Source organism: Alexandromys fortis, unplaced genomic scaffold (genome assembly GCF_014885135.2).
Source record: "Alexandromys fortis isolate MF-2015 unplaced genomic scaffold, M_Fortis_MF-2015_v1.1 scaffold_102, whole genome shotgun sequence".
NCBI classification, from domain to species: Eukaryota; Metazoa; Chordata; class Mammalia; order Rodentia; family Cricetidae; genus Alexandromys; species Alexandromys fortis.
This window is the reverse complement of record NW_026067984.1, coordinates 4,019,520-4,036,729: the sequence shown is the minus strand read 5'-3', so window position 1 is coordinate 4,036,729 and position 17,210 is coordinate 4,019,520. Positions and strand designations below refer to the sequence as shown.

The 17,210-nt window shown below is 45.5% G+C and overlaps 1 long non-coding RNA gene across 1 annotated transcript in view; it reads left to right on the top strand.

The window, feature by feature from the left end:
* Positions 1-16,287, top strand: part of LOC126511595 (uncharacterized) — an 18,876-nt gene extending 2,589 nt beyond the window's left edge. The window contains exons 2-3 of the long non-coding RNA XR_007594744.1: positions 3,188-3,270; positions 16,177-16,287. This is a non-coding gene — a long non-coding RNA (uncharacterized lncRNA). The remainder of the gene's footprint in view (positions 1-3,187; positions 3,271-16,176) is intronic.
* Positions 16,288-17,210: the final 923 nt, after the last annotated feature.

Below are 17,210 nucleotides of genomic sequence, written 5' to 3'. Positions count from 1 at the left end.
AGACAGAGAGAGACAGAGAGAGACAGAGACAGAGAGAGAGACAGAGAGAGACAGAGACAGAGAGAGACAGAGACAGAGAGAGACAGAGACAGAGAGAGACAGAGACAGTGAGACAGACAGACACAGAGAGAGAGAGAGACAGAGACAGTGAGACAGACAGACACACAGAGAGAGAGAGAGACAGAGAGACACAGAGAGACACAGAGAGACACAGAGAGAGAGGAGAGAGAGAGGCTCGCCCGCCCGCCCGAGAGGCTAGCCAGCTGCTGGAGATCAGGGCATTAGCCTTCGGCAGAAAGTGGACCACTGTCTGTGTGCAACGCACGCCCAATGACACTAGGTGTCCGTGCCCACGGGGTTTCTGTGTGAATTTACGTAGCCCGGAGGCTCGAACTCCTGGAGAAGCACGCAGTTGGCGCGCCTAGGTTAGCCCAGGCTCTTCAGTGCTCCTGGGAGACTCCCTGATTCACAGGTTTCCTCCCCCTCCTCACAGTTTACGCAAAGCTGCGCGCCTTTGCCTCAGAGAGTCCATGTTGAGCCTCTTCTGCCTACTGCCTGCCTACTTCCATGAAGAGAAGCTACATTGATCCTCACCTATTTAGCAAGCAGTGCCTGTACTGTGATCGGCAGTGCCAGACCGGGCATTCTGCTTAGAGGAGGCTGCTTACTGGTCGCCAGTCATACTAGGTCCCCTTCCGCCACGCCCCCATACCGCAGTGCACAGCGAACAACCTCCGGCTCAAACTCTGCAGGCCTCAAGAATAGCCCTCGCAGCTCCTGCATTTGGTCCTGCCTCTCCGTTTGGTCTTCTCTGTCTTTAGGGCGCTGAAGAATCTTGACGGACAAAGAAAGCCTCCCTAGTCTCTCTGTTGCTTGGTTAAACCTTTGCTGATTGCTAGATTTCTGGAAAGGGAAGACCTTCGCTCTCACACTTAGATGCTTAGGGTACCTCCAAATTTTGGAGCTTGTCAAACCCCAGTTCTGCCCAGCACCCGCGAAGGTCGCGGAGTGGGCTGGATGCCGGGAAAGCGAGCTTCCTCCTGCACTTGAGAATGCGATCCTGAAAGCCCATCGAAGCCCTGCGAAGGAGTGAAAGCGAGAAAGCCGCGTGTATGCTGGTTTCTTAATTTCCACTACGCTGCTCCCGGCTACGCAGGAGGCAGACTTGAAATGGACACTAATTTCTCACCCCTGCCCTCCAGTGTTCACGCCACTGGCCTGTCCTTTCTTTACAGGGAAGAATGTGGGTGCTAAGTTTCCAGTTTCCTTGTTAAAATGCACGGCGGGGAGGAGGGGAGGGGTTAGGCTCGACAGCAGTTTAGGAGCCAAGAATAATATTGGAGCAGCGCACAGTAGGACAAGCCTGCAAGGAAGATAAAAAGGTGCAGCAACGGCCTGATCAATGTCACCTTGTTCCCAAGAATCCTCACTGCCACCCAGCTGGTGGCCGTGATCATTATCTTTAACAAACACTCCCCCCTCACATTTATTTATGGGGGTTGCTGGACCACAGCATGCAATTGGAGTCGGTTTAGAAAGTGGGTTTAGAGAGTCGGTTCTCTCCTTGCACCCTGCGGGGCCCGGAGATAAAGCTCAGATGGTCAGGCTTAGTGGCAAGAAAACTTACCTTGATGGTCACTGGGAAGGCAAACTAGTGCTTTGATTGTTACGCTTTTGGGCTGTCATAATTATAAGGAAACTGAGGCACAGAAGAGTTAAGTACTGAACCAGGTCACACTGTAAGTGGTATCGCTGTCTTGCTTTAGGGTCCGGAACTTCTTGGTTGTCTCCAGCAGTGGTCGTCACTTGCTTTTTACCCCAGGCTTTCCAGACAAGCGTGTTGTCTTTCTTCTTCGGGATACCAGGTCTTCCCAGGCTTCTGGTGAGGCTGCCAGGTGCCAAGGCGAAGTCTTTCTCCAAGATTCGCAGTAGCCATCTGGGGGCGCCATTTCCCATACCAGAGATTGTCTCTAGTATAGAGATGGTTGCTTTCCCAGGGAAAACTTTGAGATCGTTTACACTCTCTCCCGTTTGCTCAAGAGGATGGCTTTTGGTGCTTGGAGGAACAAAGACTTCATTTCTCACACTCCATTTCGTCCTATCACTAGCAGGGACACGGTCCCCACTCCAGGGGAAGCTTGCGGGCACAGGGAAGACAGGCGCTGAAGCCCGGAAAAGGCGCTTCTCACCCCAGGAATTTAGAGAGGGCTAAGAAGATGCTAACAACTGAACAGAGTTTTGGGGGCATGCTTCCTTGTTTAAGATTTCAAGGACCTCCGCTCCAACCTAGGAAAACCAGCCATGGGAACAGACCAGGGAAACTGGCTGGCTGCCTGGAGGAGACCTACTGGGGTGGGGGTCAGGCTCACCCGCAGTTTTTACCAGGAGGGAAAACAGAGACCTGGGCTGCATTCAAGCAAATACAGTTACATATAAAATATTTTTGTTTTTATTTGGTAAAAAATTGCCCCTGTCTCAAAAACAAACAAACAAACAAACAACAACAACAACAACAAAAACAACAAATAAACTGGTTAAAAGAAGCTAGATAGCTCGGGCCTCCCCTAAAGTTCCAGCACTGGGGAGACCGAGGCAAGAGGCAAGCTTTGGCGAGTGAGTTCTAGGCCTGTCTGGACTTTATAACAAAACCCTGTTTCAAATACAAAAGCAAAAACAGGAGTAGAAGACCATTGTTCTACCACAATAAAAACGATTACAGACATGATCCTAGTCTGTAGTGGCCACAGCGCCTTTCCCTGGCCACAGGAAAGTTTGGCATCAGCAGACTGGAGATGGATGAGAAAACTGCGTTAGAGAAAGTTCCTCTGACGGCTGGGAGAGGGTGGCATGGTGGGGAACACTAGGAAGGCTGCCTGTGGTTGATACCTTGCAGGGTCCCGTTTCCAGTCCATCTGTTCTTCCAAGGAGAGAATGGTCTTTGAAACCTTGGAAGACTGGAGCATGTCTTGGTGTTCCTGTACCATTCCTGCTTAAAAGAAACAAACAAACAAAGGCAGCAAACCCCAGCAGATGGAACCTGAGCTGCACCTGTGAATGTCCTTCTTAGAGACAGACTTCAGAACAGAAAGCTCCGTCATTCTTACCGAGTTATCTTGTCAGGGATGCTGCTCCATATTTTGTAATTTGCCTTTTTGGGTTTTTATAATTGGTACTCTTTTTTTCACAGCCCAAATAAAGACATTTGTCAGGATTATTCAATTGACTCATCAATTTATGACAAGCTCAGCTTTAGTCAACTGCAGATCTAAGGTAAGCATGCAGCATATGATTTCAGACTAGAGCGTCCAGCCCAGGCAGACTTAGCACCTGGCTGAGTTCACTGGCACTCAGTATTCATAACGGTTTCATTAGTAAACCGAATGTTCCCTAATAGTTTGTAAATCTCCAGTTGTACAGGGAGGAGTCAAATATTTCACAGAAACATTTGCAAATGTTAAATTGGGTTCCTGGGCCTTGGCCAGTCTGTAAGTGTCTAGTGATCCTCTTGGCCGCACGGTGCAAAGCTTTCTCTTTTCCCTTTGTTTCTGTGGAGTTTTAATTTGCTAAAGAGGTTCTCAACAAGTCCCGCCCTGGAAGAAAGTCAGTTGCAGAGTGCGTTGAAGCCGACAGTGTGTTATCTGGAGGGACTCAGAAACCCTTCTCTGCTGTCATACTTCTGCATTAAAACTGAAGCTGAACAAGACAGTCTCTGGTTTTCCTCGGATAGATTCTTCTCTGTAGCAAATGCTGGAAACATGTAGAACTCTCTGCTCGGTGGTAGTAAGTTAAAATCTTTGAAATCTTCAAGTTCTTGCTCTATTCAGAGGAAATGATGCAGGGGAAAAGAGAGAGAGAGAGAGAGAGAGAGAGAGAGAGAGAGAGAGAGAAGCTTTGTCTCATACCTAGCTTCAAAACCAGATCATATTGCTATGTATTTTCATTTTGAAAGTTTTGGAAAATAGTGTTACTTTGTAGCATTTTCATTCCCAGGAGAGTTGAAGAAACCTACAGATAGTGTAGACATGACAGTGATTGCCACAGGATGTCACTATGTTACCACAGGCAGAACAGGTTACCCTCCTTCCCTTGTCTAACACTTGAAGGGAATCCCCTCAAGTTTCTGGGGGTTTAATTCCATCCACCCACTCAAAAGACTTCTACCATATTTTGTAATATTAATTTAAAAATGTTCCCAACTTCAGGAGAATTTCTTTTTGACTTAGTATTGGCAGATAAAAGTAAGATTTCTTCTCTTCCTCATTTACCTTCATGTTGAAGATGATGCAGCTTTCTGAGCATAAACATTTTCCTAGTCATAAACAGATAACAGGAGATTTTCATGGGGGAGGAATGTGTGCGGCCAGGAAAGCAACGGCAAAGCCAAGACTGATGGATTGCTGGTCCCATTTGAGTCGTGTTTGCTCGGTTTTATGGAAGGTCAGAGAAGCCTGTGCAGGTGTCTTCAGAGACCCGCTCCTCATCTTCATGTTAGACCAGCTTAACCTGCCAAGGGGAGATGGGTCTTTGTCTGCTTCAGAGCTTTCAGAGAAGACCGTGTCTGCCTTAAAAGCCATAAGTTGTTTTGAGTTTCCCCAACAAAGAGAAATTATGAGTGTTTGTGGTCACTGTCTGATCTGTCATCACACGCTGCATACATGTCTGGAAATGTCATACCTCTCCACACGTGTACAGTTACCGTGGCAATGAAAAGTGAAAATGTATTTGAATTCCCTAAATTATAATAAATGCACAAGGAATTTACCTAGCCCATGAGGTAAATGAGGCATGCTGATTCCCTCACTGATAGGTAACTACTGTACAAAGTAGAGAAGGAGCATATACAGACTGGAGTGTATACAGACTGGAGTGTAGACTGGAGTGTAGACTGGAGTGTATACAGACTGGAGTGTATACTGCAGTGTATACAGACTGGAGTATATACAGACTGGAGCATATACAGACTGGAGTGTATACAGACTGGAGTGTATACAGATTGGAGTGTATACAGACTGGAGTGTATACAGAAGGAGTGTATACAGACTGGAGTGTATACAGAAGGAGTGTATACAGACTGGAGTGTATACAGAAGGAGTATATACAGACTGGAGTGTATACAGACTGGAGTGTATACTGGAGTGTATACAGGCTGGAGTATATACAGACTGGAGTGTATACTGGAGTGTATACAGACTGGAGTGTATACAGACTAGAGTGTATACTGGAGTGTATACAGACTGGAGTATATACAGACTGGAGTGTATACTGGAGTGTATACAGAAGGAGCATATACAGACTGGAGTGTATACTGGAGTATATACAGACTGGAGTGTATACAGACTGGAGTGTATACAGAAGGAGTGTATACAGACTGGAGTGTATACAGGAGTGTATACAAAAGGAGTGTATACAGACTGGAGTGTATACAGACTGGAGTGTATACAGGAGTATATATAGAGTATATACAGTCAACTGTTCACTCAGGGCTTGCTCCTCTTAAAAAGGAATGGTGTGGAACCCTGTTGTTTGTAATCCGCATTTGAAATTTGAAAAGTTATACTACATACAATCACAAAGGAGTTAATAGAAATCTTTTTAATTTTACTACCCTAATCTACAAAAAAGAAAAAAATCCCAATGCATGAACAACAATGATATTCTTTTCATTTCAAGAGTGAATACTCATGAAGTTTCATTAAAAAAAATGCAAGTAAAGGGTTTGGGAGACGGCTCAGTCTGTGAAGTGCTCGCTACACAAGATGAGACCCTGTGTGTGAATTCTTAGCACCTGTGTAAATCTGAAGGTGCCCATCTATAATCCTTGTGCCGAGGAGGTAGAGGCAGGAGAGTGACGGGGGCTAGCTGGTGAGCTAGTCTGGTTGAATACGTGAGTTTCTGGGTCAGAAACTCCTGCACCAAGACATAACATGGAGAGCAGTTGAGAAGAGAAAGCGGATATCAATCTCTGGTTCCTCCGTGTGCACATGTAAACACTTGCAGCACGCACACATACACACATTAGTTAAAAACATGAGCAGAAGGTACATTACAGCTTGTAAGAACCTATCATATGTCAATGGAAACTTATGTCATAATGAACTACCTTTATGTATCTACTCTAACGATGCCTGCGTCAACAGTGTGCCTCTGTCATGACGGCTGCCCTCTCACTTGTGTCCCCAAGAGAGCTGCTGTAATGGCTGAGATCTGTGTATTGTGACAGGGACGTTTCTGAATGAGTATCCCCATTGCCTCTATTTCTTCCGGTTCAGAAATTTGATCATAATATTTTCTGGCATTTGGACAGATTTGCCAAATCTCAAAAAGAATTTTTCTTGTTTCCCTCAATATGACATTTCCCATACCAACTTGGTTGAAAGGAGGAATTTTTGATTTTTAGATTAAAATTTAAAAAAGCCAATAGAACTTTTCTCTTAACCTCAAAAATGGTGTGGTTAAAATTTGAGAAGGGTTCGTCCTTATTTTTCTGAATCATTTTTCCCATTCATGTATTTCAAGTATCCCTTTGTGCAGACAGGAATGCGCTCTGGGAAGCGGGGCTTTCTAGTTGCCTGGAGCGTGTCCTTGGAAAGCCTAATTTGCTTAGCAGGAGGGTGATGAGACTGAGCTTTTGCAGCAGCAAGCTGGCTTTGGGGGTGGCACTGGCTTTGCTCCGAAGGTGTTCTTCAAGCCCTTTGATAGAGCACCTTCCTGCTGGAATGTGCCTATCTAGGTTCCGCTTTCAGAATTAGTTTGTCTCTTGGTTTTAGACTTTTGAGCTACCATGGGCTGTTCCTTATGCTGCAGGATGGGGCTCCTGACCGCTGGGCTGCTTGCCACCATTCTCTTCTATAGAATCAAAGAGCTACATTGTGAATGAGGATTTATGTAAACAATCCACATTAGTTTCTTTTCTATTGCTGTGGCAAAGGACCATGACCATGGCAATGCATGAAAGAAAGCTTCTAATTGACCTTACAGTTTCAGAGAGTGTGTGTCTCTGATGGCAGAGCAAAGGCATGAGGCAGGAACAGCTGAGAACACACATCTTGAGGACTCAGAGAGAGGAGTATAGACCAGGCTGGCCTAGAACTCACAGAGATCTATCTGCCTGCATTTCCCTCACAAGTGCGGGGAGGAGAGAGGGGAATTAAAGGTGTGTTTCACTCTGGCTGAGAGGAATGCTCTAACTGCTGTGAGTAATTTGAAACCTCAAAGCTTGCCCGAAGTGATACACCTTCTCCAACAAGGCCACACCCCCTAATCCTTCCCAAATAGCTCAAACAACAGGGGACCAAGTATTGCAACACATGAGCCTATGAGGACCATTCTCACTCAAACTATCACACAATCTTTCCCAACTGCCCTTGGAACTATGCATTAGTAATCATTTTCACAATGCTACCATTAAAACAATCTGTAGGCTTTGATAGGGCAAGGAAGTTATTTAAGAAGTTTTGTATGTGGCTTGGCCATCAGTGTAATTTCAGCCATAGATCACATACAGTATTAGTCAGGTTGGGCAAGGATATGCTGCTATAATGATCGCCACCAAACAACAGAAATTTGTTTCTCAGTGCCAAGATTTCTGTTTTCCCATCTCAGAATTCTCAGCGGTGTTATATTTGGAAATGCTATAATAAGATCTGCATGCACAGTTGCTGGATAGGCAGAGAGAGCCCAAGAGCTCTCTTTATTATTTATTATTACTAGATAATAAATGCTTCCATTTGGAAGTGGTACACATCAGTTTTACCCACATCCATTGGACAAATCCGTAAGATTTGAGCCCATAAGGCCCTCTAATGCAGATGGGGTACAATACAAATCCTATCTTGTGGCTATGGGTGGAATGAAACTATATGCAGGAGGCAGCATGAAGGGCTATTCTATATACACATACATTTCACAACAGCAGTTTTGAGTAGTGCTTAAGTCACTATTGTTGGGGCTGGAGAGATGGCTCACCACCTCCCAAAAGAACCATTGGCTGAGAACCAAAACTTTAACCCACGGGCCTCTATGCACACTTATCCAAACCGTAGTAAGTCCCCGGTGAGATTTAATAAAATAAAGCACTTAGACAAAGTACACAGTAAGTACTTTACATAGGTGTTATTTATTGTTTTCATTTCACCAGGCAGCCAGTAGTGTCTTGTGGCAGCCAGCTCCACCCGCAGGAGCTGAGGCTGGGAACTTCGCACATGGGTGGAATGAGGTGTTGGGAGACTGACCCAGCTCAACAGCAGAATTGGACTGTTCCTCAACCGTTAAGGACTGGGTCAGGACCGAAGGCCATGCTAACATTGCAGGAAACAAGCCTGACTCACACACTGAAAAGAAAGTCAAGCTCACTAAATTAGAACGACCTCCGGTTATTTTTCAAAATGTTGCTGTCATTGGAATTTGGATTGCAAGTCAAAACTGTATTACAAAATAGACGACAAGAAGCTGAAATATTAAGTGAGGGGAGCAGTTTGGGCATGCCAAGAAGGATCCTCGTAATTAATCTTCCCTGGTAATCTCATCAGGGTAACCATTGCTAATCAGAAACATGTGCTATCAACCCATCCAGAGTCTAAGCCTGTGACGGCAGGCGTTCGCCATACCCCCAAGACCACGGTGCGTTTTGCATACAGCAAGAGTATAATCAGTGTAGTCTGTTAGGGTTCTGTATTGAAAGCTAAACAGGACATCACACACTTAAGGCAGATGCCGAACAGAGGGTTTTTCCTGGAATGGGGCCATTGTCTTTCCCAGTTACTGTCCACGTGGAAAGAGTGAGTTTGGTTCTGACAGTGTGAGCAGCAACATCTGGAGTTCGGCCTCCTACTCTGGGCCTTGACCTCCTCTTTCAAAAACCGTAGAGGAATACCTTGTAGAAAATTCTAAGCAGCAAAGGGTGTGACCCGGTGAAATCCGCCAGGGCAATGTGAGTAGCACTGTGCACTTAAGGTCATTGTATCAGTCTAAACAAAAGACATCGATTTCTCTTTGGGTATATGTAATATGCTACAACCCCCTTCCTGCCCATCATCCTGTTCCACAAGGTTCTCTTAATTGTCCATTTAGAAGACTTAAGATGCTTGCAGGAAATATCTTGCAATTCCTACTCTGTGTAGCTTTTTATTGCATTAAAATATTCATAACATAAAACCTGTCATTTAGACCATTTTTAATTACATAGATAGTTCAGAGATAAGATCACCATTCACCAGGGGGTGCGTACTTATGAGTGTGTTAGTCAGCTATCGGTTGCTGTGATAAAATACCTTACTCAACAACTTGAGAAAGAAGGAGTTATTTTGGTCTCTGGTCTCATCCAGCACAGAGGGAGGATGTAGTTGAGCAGCTCATGGCAGGAGGCCGGGGAGGGGCAAGATGATGCTAGCTGGCTTTCTCTTTTTCTTCTCTTATTTTGTTAGGACCACCACAGTGTAGACCCCGTGACATGCACATTTTCAGTGGATCCTTCCAGCCTTAGTCGATTGTTTCTGGAAACCTCACAGACACACCTAGAAGTGTGATTTCCTGATCCCGAGACACCGCTCAGCCCTGTCAAGTTGTTGAGATTGGCCGCTGTGACTCATTAGCACTTTTACCAAAGAAAGGCATGGGGCGGGAAAGGATAGATGGCCCCATTCCATAACAAGTTCTCTCGGTTACATTTTTATAGATGATTGGATGGCACGAGAAGGGGGACTTATGAATGAAGATGGAAATGTGCTGTTGGTAGGGGCCATCATTCTTGCTATGTTTTTCTCTTAGTAGAATTAGATTTACTCATAACCTAGAGTAGATGACAGTTCCCTATGCTGAAGCCACCACAGTGGGGCAGGGTTGGTGGTTCTCCAGCCTGGCAGAAGATGCTCAGATACGCTTTCTTCATGGCAACTGCAGCTTTGCAAAGCCCATCTCTCCTCTTGGTGACTCTGTTAGGGAAGATGGGGCTATCACTTCCTTCTCTTCTCCTTGGGCAGGTTCCTATCTGCCTCTCAAAGCCAGTTTCAAACAGTCATGTCTCCAAAGCAGGAAGAACATGGTGACTGCTGTAAGAGACCACGAATTTCATCAATTAAAGAGCAAAGGAGGGAGGGACAAGGGAAACCAAGTGAAAATCTACACACAGTTTTAATTTCTAGGTTGTAGAAGACAACTGTGTTTGATGATAGAGGAGATAACTTTTTTCCATAGAGAAATTTAGGTCTTCAGGGCAAAGCGATAGAATCTAAGTGTTGGGAAAGACGTTGGAGGCCAATTGGTCTTTTTCTCCCGCCCAGTATCATGCTGACATGGATTCTGAATTCTCCCGGGCATGCACACTCCTTCCTGAGCTATTCCTCAGCATAGTCTCTCCTTACTGTGTCCTGCACTTGCCAAGCAACTCTCAAGTAGGGCAGCAGGCTTTACTTGTTTGCTGGGGCTGTGATAAGAGAATACCCAGACGGGGGTCTTCCACCAGACATTGCTTCTCCACCAGTCTAGGATCAGGGCTCTGAGGTGTCCTCTGAGACCCCTCTCTTTGTCTTTTCCTATTTGGCATTCACAAGGTCATCTGTCTGTGCCTATGCCTCCTCTTCTTATTAGGACACCAGTCATGTGCAGTCATTCAGATAAGCGTGCATTTCCAAACGTGGTTACTTTCTGAAGTTCTAGGAATTGGGACTTCAACATAAGATGTCAGGATATGGAAGTGGAAAGGCCTGCACTGTGCTTCAGTTTATTGTGGCTAAAATTCAGTATTTTGGGACGACCGAGGCTGGGCAACCAATGAACATCAATGAGCCTCAGAGGTCTCATGCTGAAATATGGATTCTGTTAGCCTCTTGGGATCCTTATTCACAGGAGGTAAAGTACTGGGGATATCTCTCCAGGTGAGAAAGAAGGCCAGATCACACCAGGGTGCCTCAAAGGTCTTAGACCATGCTGAGGCATGGCCTCTTTTAGCCTTCAGGCCACAGTGGATGGACAAGGCCATGAAAACAGCTGCCTTATTTAAACAGTGCTGTTTTGATGGATTTTCTGTATTAGTGCCAAGGTGGACAGAATGTTGGGAGGTGCTAGGGGATAACCATCAACCTCAGGTATTAGCAAGGCTGTGTTCACCATAGTATTGGTAGGCTGTCTTGCCAAAGGGTCATGAACAGGCTTGACCTCTGCCAATGCAGTAGAAACACAAAACAGGAACTCCTGTGGGAATGAAAGTGAAAGCGGGGAACCAAGCAGGAGGTTGAATAGGAACTCTAAATGCTCATTATCCCACAGAGACCTACGTCAGCTGGGTCATGTACACAGAGAGGGAACCCACACCTGTGATACCACTCAGTGTGTGCTGGTGCATGAGGACACAGGGCATGGTGCCACATTGTCAACCCCAATGTCCCTCAGCACAGGGTTTGGTTAGCCGGCAGGGTTTGGTTTTTCCTCCAGTCAGACTTTCTCAATGGAGGTAGTAGTATGTTGATTGACCGTGCGATGCCGCCTTCACCTCATCGTCAGAACAGTTCCAGTGTGAGCTTTGAGCCCAGGAACATGTGGATCCAGAGCTACCCTTGCCTCTATGTCCCCGGAGCCATACAAACTCCTGGTGGAGGAGCGGGCTTCACTGGGGAGTCTTTGAGACTCAGCATCTGGAATTAGTCCTGTGAGACTTGCTGAGTCAACTTCTTCCCGAGCTCCCAGAAGTTGGAAGAAATGGGTCCCCAGGGGCATCAGCTCCTTTCTTTCCATACATTATTGTGCCGTCATTCATTACCAATGTCTCTGGAATGCGGACATCACCCGATTAATCCCGTGTGCACAGACTCAGCGCTGTTTCTGGATCTGCAGTACCGGAGACAATGCTTTGCACTCGGCTCACTAATGAGCCAGCCGGTCATCCTCGCTGACACCTTTCCACTGGGAACCCCCACCCCCCCGTTTGCTCATTGTCCACTGTGTCTGGGTTCATCTGACGGCACCCGGATGCATTCTGTTACAGCTGTGATGCTGTCTTAATGCCATATCTGAGATTTTTGTGAGGGGGACTCTGCCGGCATCGTGAGAGGCAGGGGAGTGAACCGTGAAGAGATGAGAAAGAAAACTCGGTTCAGCTGGACTTCACCAGGCTGCATCAAACTTCTAGAGAGTCCAATGCCAGGAGGTTTATTGCCAGCATATTTAAATACAGTGCAATTTGGGAAAAGGTTTCCTGGTGTAATACAAACCCCAGTGCTCAGGGAGGCGTAATTACATCAAAACTCTTCACAAAGTTCATGTTATTTCCCCTAAGAAGACGGATTCCGGAGATGAGCTACCTCTATTAGCGTAAGGGCCTAAGGAAGGATCTGGGATAGTCTCAGCCATACAGACGGCATAGAGGTCACTTGGTCCATTCGCCATCTCCAGTCCTGGCTGTGGGAGCTTGGGGGAAGCCCCTGGCTATATAAATAAGGCGAGGGTCATTTTTACTGCTAGCCACCTCTGCACTAGTGTGGATGCTTGGTAGGCCTGGCCCACAGATGAGGCCGACACCAAGCTGTTTATCCCAGCTTTTTAGATGGAAAATAGGTTACATGTCCTTCCCTTTGAAGGGAAATCCCGCAGGCTTAGCATTCCCGGTTTCTCTGGCGATATGTTCATGCTCCCAACAATTTTAAGTTGCATTGACTGGTCTGTCATATGAGGTAGACAGTGGGTAGGGTCTGTGTGAGCATGCATGTGCTGTGCTGTGCGTGTGAAAGCCAGAGGAAAACTGGCAGGAGCTGGTTCTTTCCTGTTACCACCTGGGTACTGCTCTAGTGGGAAGTGCCTTAGCCCAGGCACCTCTAAGGTAGTGCTTGCAGTCCTAATTGCACAATGATGATATGGCCTATCCTGAGAGGATCCCATGACGTCACTAGAAAACACTGGTAAGCGATAATGTCAATAAAATAGCAAGAAAAAAAATCAAAGTACAAAAGTCAGCAGCTTTTCATAAACAAGCAGTAGGACCTCTGACAAGATTTTAACCTTTCAAACTGCTCAAAGAAAACAGATAAATGCTTCAAGCGTTAAATACATGCAAGAACATTGTGAAAAGGACTTGGTCTTTCAGAAAATAGTGTCACGAGCTGACGAGTGGGACTGGGTGGGACTCAAAAGCTTTGGCACAGCCAAGTCATTGTGTGAAGAGACAGCCTGTAGAATAGGAGAAAAAGCTTTGCCAACGTACATCTGAGAAGGGATTAATATCTAGAATCTATAAAGAACCAAAAAAAATTAAACATCAAATTCCCTAATCATCCACCCCAAAAGCGAGGAAATAAAACAGTTATAAAATGAAATACCAGCAGACAACAGATCTATAAAGAATGCCAAGCATCCTTAGCGGTCAGGGATAGACACACTGAAACTCTACTGTGACCTTATCATCAAGAAAACAGCAAATGCTGGTGGAGGTGTGGAGGAGAGGAACTGAGGCAGGAATGGAAAATATCCATTTTGGAAGCTAAAACCACCGTTACCACCATTATAGGACCTCTAGATGGTCAGGTTTAGCGCTATGATGATTAAATTGTGATGGTAACAAAGGCAACAGAAATGCTTGCCCAGCAGAGGCCTGTAAGAACCAGCAGATCTCTCCCGGGAGCGGAAGAACAGACATCTCTACTCTGTCCCATGAAAGGAAGATCTGGGAACATTTTCCAAAGGAATAGGCTGCAAAACTCGGGCCTCCCAGTATGGTTTTTATACTTTCTGAGAAATTTCAGCAAATTATTAACCATTCATATTTTTTTACAAGAAAAATCTCAATTTCTGTTCTTGGACTCTATGTAGTATACATCTTACTGGGGTGCATAGATTTTTGTTTGGGATATTTTACTTAAGACAGGCCCACCGGGTAGCAATTACAACGCACAGACAGATCCAACTACAGCTGGCCCTACGGTCTTTGACAAATCATTGACACTGGTTCCAAACGGAGTAAATATCCCATTAATTTAATATCAGCAGTGCTTTGCGCTGTCTTCTCATGGCCTTTAGGCTGGGCTGGCCGGTGGGAAGGGGACCCAGGTGGTCATATTATGTGAAGCATTTATGTTGTTCCTTGCCAACCACCTCACCCCCAGGCTCCTGGGAGCAATTTCCAGCAGAACGGAGAGTGGAGAGAACTATAATTATGCTTCAGACCTGGCTCATCACCCAACGGGGTCTTGTATTTCTGCATGTGTCCTTATAAATCTTTTAGCTAAGTCAGGGTCTCACATGTGAAATGCAGTCCCCTGGGAGCTTTTTAGTTGAAACGAAAGTCTGGTTTAAGTTATTATTTTTTTTTAAAATAAGCTTTGTGGGCTGTTTACTTATAATAATTGTAGATTTAGAACAGTTATTTTATATGGCCCTAAAACCCAAATCTCAAATGAACTAAAATAGAAACACCTCAAACACACCTTATATCACACAGAGTATGACACATTGTATTTAGGTATCACTTTTGCTTGCCGTGTGTGTGTGTGTGTGTGTGTGTGTGTGTGTGTGTATGTGCGCGCTGTGGACAAAACATGATGTCTTCTACATACTGTACAAACATTTTACTACCAAGCTACATCTCCGTCTTGTTTTTCCAATGAAATAATTTGGTTTCTGCAATGTAGAGAAGTAGTGAAAACAAACTTATCCACTCTGGTTTTCGTTATGTCCTAGAACAACCTTTCAACTTGATAAAAACTAATCAACCATCTGATCCAGTGGGCTTGGTGCTGCCTACATCCGAGTGGGTCAAGTTCTGGAGCCCATTTCTTAAGCAGCACGCTAACTAGCCTCAAATAAAGGGATCGTGTATGTTCAACCCTCCAGGAGCCAAGCATTCTTTCAGACTATGGCTTGGTCTGATGCTATCTGTTAAAATCCAGGCCTAGTGGTGAATTTCTCCTAAAGAAGGAAAACTCACTGGGATGGTTACAGCTTTTGATGATCTTGATGATCTTGGTAGTTCTAGTTCCATAACCGTTCTTTTAGCTACAGATGTAATATCTCTCTCTCTCTCTCTCTCTCTCTCTCTCTCTCTCTCTCTCTCTCTCTCTCTCTCTCTCTCTCTCTCTCTCCAATGTGTGCATACTTGCACACACATATTATTAAATACTTTTCTAATTATGAGTCTACGAGGCCCCAAGAGGCTCTGGAACTTTGTAAGACAGTGGTTTGAATGCCATCTGTCTCTCACAGCCTCATGCACACTTGTTTAAAATCTTGTTGATGGCTCTGTTTGGGGCAGCTGTGGAGGTACAGCCTTGTTGGAGAAAGTATGTTATGGGGAGTGGGTTGTGTGAGTTTATAGCCTTGCCCCACTTCCAGGTTTCTCTCTCTGCTTCATGTTAGAAGTTTAACTTGGATCTCAGAGGCCGTGGGGGAGTGCTGCTCTCTGCTTTGCTCCTGGCTTGCTCAGCCTGCTCTTCCTGGTACCCAGGATCCCTTGCCCAGGAATGGCATCACTCATAGTCCTGTCTGATTGGGGAAGGTTCTCAATTGAAGTTCCCTTTTCCAAATGACTCTAGCATGTGTCTAGTTGACAAAAACAAGCAAGCAAACACAAACAAGGCAAAAAAAGAAAAAAAACAAAGTACCAGGACAAACCACAAGTCAAAACAAGCTGCTGCTTCTTCATATTGCTTCTTGTCATACCCTTTTCCCACTCCAAGGAAAAGTAACAGATCCGGGAACGGTGGAAAACGTGGGGCTCAGACCAAGGCAGGAGGAGGGCGGAGGGAGCATTCACATTTTCTGGGAAAAGCGATTGTCGCCACCATCTAATCCTTTCTCGTTCGCGTTGCACTTCAGCGGTTGTAAGGCTGATGAGAACCTCCCCAAAGATGGATACGTTAAGTCCGTAGAATCAGCTCATATGGTTTCAGAATTAAGGACTTACTGGGGTATTTTTTAAGCCAGGAAGGTGTGTGACTCGCTCCCCTAGTGAGGGGAGCATCTCACCATGCATTTTGCAGTGTTGGGGACACACATTTGCAGCTGAAGGACACTACTTGTATCGGAGCAATTTATTTTGCTTACAGCGTTTGCATTATTCTAGCTCTTAATTCAATTCGATTTAAATTTACTTTGTTTTTTTTTAAAAAGGCGCGCGGAACCATCTGAAAAGGCTCCGGCCAACTCTGTATGTGAGGAAATGAAGAAATAATTAGCATGTGAATATTCCTATTTCAGGACTGATAGCCGCGGAGACATTGAAGGAAGATCCTCTTATCAAATTATACAAGATGAAACAAGAACAAGTGCATTGCCGAGTCTCTGATGTTGGGGACCATGGCTGCTGCTGCCGGGGTGTCTGTGATGTCTAAGGCAGACAGGAATCAGAATCTCAGGTGGGGGGGGGGGGGGGGGGGGGGGGGTGGGCAGGGCAAGACTGAAAGCAGTGGGGGAAGTTTCCAGGGGTATGGGTGAGTCAGGAGGGACCTAAGGAGCCCATGGCATACACAGCTTGTATTCCAGCAGGCGGGGGGTGGGGGGCAGTCAGGCAGGGCTCTGTGAGGCTAGCCTTGCTCTGTATAGCGAGCTCCAGGACAGCCAGGACTACTAAGAGACCATGTCCAAACCCCACCCCACCCCCCAAAAAAAGCTCCAAAGGAGGGGTGATTTGAGCAGGATGGAGGGTGGAATTTATCCATGTGGGGAGGCAATCTCATCTTTTTTCACTTTTATTTTTCATTTTCATAGTGTTCCATTGTAGGATTAATTAGCATTTTTTCTGAATTCTCCTTTTAGATCACTTCTAAATTTTCATTAGTAAAAACAAAGATACAGTGTACTCCTTTGTATATGCCTCCTGTTGCTTATTCGTAAGATGTTTTTTCAGGGAACTATGAGGAGGAATGGATGATGTTCTGAGCCCCAGAGGATGGCTAGGTAGTCCCCTGTGGCCATTCCACTGGAAACTCTCGCTAACAACGGAAGTTTCGCTTTCCTGCGTCCTTACATGCTAGTACCGACAGACATACCATCTCTCTAACTGGATGGATGTAAGTCCTGGACCCTTGCATGATGGTACTGACAGATGTACCACACTGTCTCTCCAGTGTGATGGATGTCAGTAAGTCCTGGATCCTTGCATGATGGTACTGACAGATGTACCACACTGTCTCTCCAGTGTGATGGATGTCAGTAAGTCCTGGATCCTTGCATGATGGTACTGACAGATGTACCACACTGTCTCTCCAGTATGATGGATGTGAACATCATAT